At 46.5% G+C, this 2,917-nt stretch overlaps 1 long non-coding RNA gene across 1 annotated transcript; it reads right to left on the bottom strand.

The window, feature by feature from the left end:
- Positions 1 to 341: 341 nt before the first annotated feature.
- On the bottom strand, positions 342 to 2,668 carry LOC123085889 (uncharacterized). Its single transcript, XR_006440104.1, has 2 exons — positions 2,260 to 2,668; positions 342 to 891 (listed from the first exon to the last, which is right to left on the bottom strand). It is a non-coding gene; the product is annotated as an uncharacterized lncRNA (long non-coding RNA).
- Between the last annotated feature and the right edge of the window lie 249 nt (positions 2,669 to 2,917).

The following is a 2,917-nucleotide window of genomic DNA, read 5'->3' as shown; positions in this document are numbered from 1 at the left end:
GGGATTTGGTGAATCCCCCTCTTCCACCCAATCCCCTCGAAACCCCTTGAATCCTCAAAACCCTTCCTTTCACAATCCTCTTTGTTTAAAATCTCTATTTGGTAGGAAGGGTTTGTCATGTTGACATAACATGGTGTAGAACATTTAAAAATCCAATCTTTATGATGTAACTAACTCCCTTTATATCCTTGCTGCAGAATTGATAAAAATGACTTCAAGCAGCAGCACCACCTCTTTATCATAACAACATAATTTGAAGCATCATGTTTATCACCAAGCTCATAGGCCGTGTTGCTGCTTTCACAAGATGAAATCAATATCTCATCACAACAACTACATAATTTATCATAACAAAATGTCTTTGAAACCCAAATCCCAGCATTCATAATTTATCATAACAACATAATCTTTCGTAGCAAACAGTTCATCACAGCCACAATATCATTTTGCAACGAAGATAATGCATACAAATGTTCTTTTGGTGTCATGGTCATCTAGCATCGACAACCTGAGAGAAATTCATTCATCCAGAGTGCTTGAGAGAAATGTATCCATCTTTTGTTGCTTCTTTTGGTGCATGAGAACCCGATGAAACAAAAGATATGAACATTAGAGTGCCTTTAGAAAAAAAGATTACAGCAAATAGCTGAACAAAATGGATACTATGGCAGGAATTGTAAATCTTTTTTCAGGAACAACCTTTTGTCAGGACAAAGGATATTTATGTAGAATTGGCAGGCTAATGAAACAATGAAAAGGCCCCGTTCAGAAAGGATCACCGCCCAACCTAGATGGGAGACGTACAAGTTGAGTCAGCCTACAACATAAAACTGACGATTGGATCCCAAGATGGAGGCAACCCGCCATCCCAACAAGAACCCAGGCTGTTGGCTGTCAAAATAAGAACATATCGACATCAGACAGTAGTAAACAGAAATCAAAAGCTATTAGTAAGCATTTTTTGACAGTGCCATGTCATATTTGGTCATGGCACTCACCACGTGTAACATAATAGTAATGTCATAGACCTCCAGTTGAATCTGCTATACATCATTGACTTGTACTCCACGGGCTAATTGACTCCGAAACTAACAACTATTCTGGTCTGAACCTATCATCACTGTGACTAGGTGAAATGACATGGGCCAGTACTAACTTGTGGGATTATGCCAGAGGGGGAACATATCCAGATCAAAACTAACACTGTGGAAGTGATAGGTATGTTTTCTCCATGGTGACAGCACACTGCCATTACAATCAACAATGAAAAAGGTGGTTTACAATCTGCCAATTTATCCTCAAAAGAGGGGCTAGGGCCAGGGACGTCAGTGTACTCCAAGTTTAGATAGATATCCATGGTATGGCTGAACAATGGTGGGAGTCAACGTTGCTAATTGAACTGCAACGGTCGATATCTGGTTGCTTACATATGATCGATCATCAAACAAACAACAATCTTCGAAACTAAAACTAGTGTATTACTCTGATCATCACAGTTCAGTGCTTCAGTGCATCTGCTGATACACTGAGCAGAGCATCTACACTTTCGAGATAGATACATATTTTCTAGTTCAAGTGAACTGGAAAATAACACCCACTGATCCAGTCCTGCACCTAAATTACATCTTGATCAAAGAAGTGGGAGCTATTTTTAGCAGGCATGTTTGGCTGCAGCTGGAACATCTTCCAGCTAAACATTTGGCTTTGCCTGTTTCTGTTAATATGCTCATAGCTGCAGATTCAACACTGGCCACTAAAATTATGGCAGATGGTGCGCTAAAGATAGGCTGTCGCATTCTCGCACCTACAATCCTATATCCCAAGGACCAGGTCCCTCCGTCTTTTTCTCTGCTCCTTCAGTTGTAGCAATTTCCAAATCACAGACTGACAGACAAATTGAATCCTAACCCAATTCCATGCTTCGATCTTGCAGAAATTGCAGAGGAGGTTGGCCGCCGCCAGCTCCAGTGCCAGCGCAGTCTACCCGCGAGATCTGACGCCCTCCGCCTCCTACCTGGAGGCCCGCGCTTCAGCCCCCCCGCCCGCCCCCTACCCCGACGACTTCCCGGAGGCCTCACTTCCGGCTCCGGCCCCGATGCCCGTCACTGAAACTCACACTCAAACTCAAGAGGAGCATGAAATTGAGCATGTCACCGCCGTTCTTGGCGTGTTCACTAGTGAGAAAGAGGCGAACGGAGGGCGTGCGAGATGTGGCAGCCATGGAGAGGAGGGGGGAGGGGAGGGGCTGCGATGACTAACCACCGGGGAGAAGTCTAGTATGACGGAGGAGATCGCCGGCGTCGAGGCGTTGAGGCGTCGGGCGGCGCGGCGTCTTGCGGAGGAGTCGGCGACGGGGTCTTGGGAGGAGTCGCGGCGGCGTGTCGAGTCGGGCGGCGGCGTCTCGTGTCGGGCGACCAAATCCTTGAGGCTTTGTTCGGTTACACCTCCTCACAGGGGGATTGGGGTGGATTGGAGGAGGTTTTGACTTGTAGAGGATGTAATCCCTGCCAATCCCTGTCAAACCCCTCTATTTTCCCTGTCAACCGAACAGGCCCTGAGGGGGCTTTGAGGATTTTGAAGCGCGTGGAAGCGAGTGGATCGAAGGGGAATCGAGAGGGTTGGGCCGTCGAAACCACGCACCAAATGGGCCAACGGGTATTTGCGAGGATTCTGGGCCTCGCGGGGTTAATCCCCTGAAAACCCTTCCGATCCACCTGAAACAAACGAGGCCTTAATGCCATGTTCGGTTAATCCTCTTGCCAGAGGGATTGAAGGGGATTGAAGAGGTTTGAGAAGGATTTTGACTTGCAAGGGATTTAATCCCCTTCAATCCCTTTCAAACCTCTTCAAACCTGCCAAACCGAACAAGGCCTAAGCGGTTGCAGCGTGTCGAATCCCTATCTATCTCTAGTGTACA

This window comes from Triticum aestivum, chromosome 4A (assembly GCF_018294505.1).
Source record: "Triticum aestivum cultivar Chinese Spring chromosome 4A, IWGSC CS RefSeq v2.1, whole genome shotgun sequence".
Classification (NCBI taxonomy): domain Eukaryota; kingdom Viridiplantae; phylum Streptophyta; class Magnoliopsida; order Poales; family Poaceae; genus Triticum; species Triticum aestivum.
This window is presented reverse-complemented; position numbering and strand designations above follow the sequence as displayed.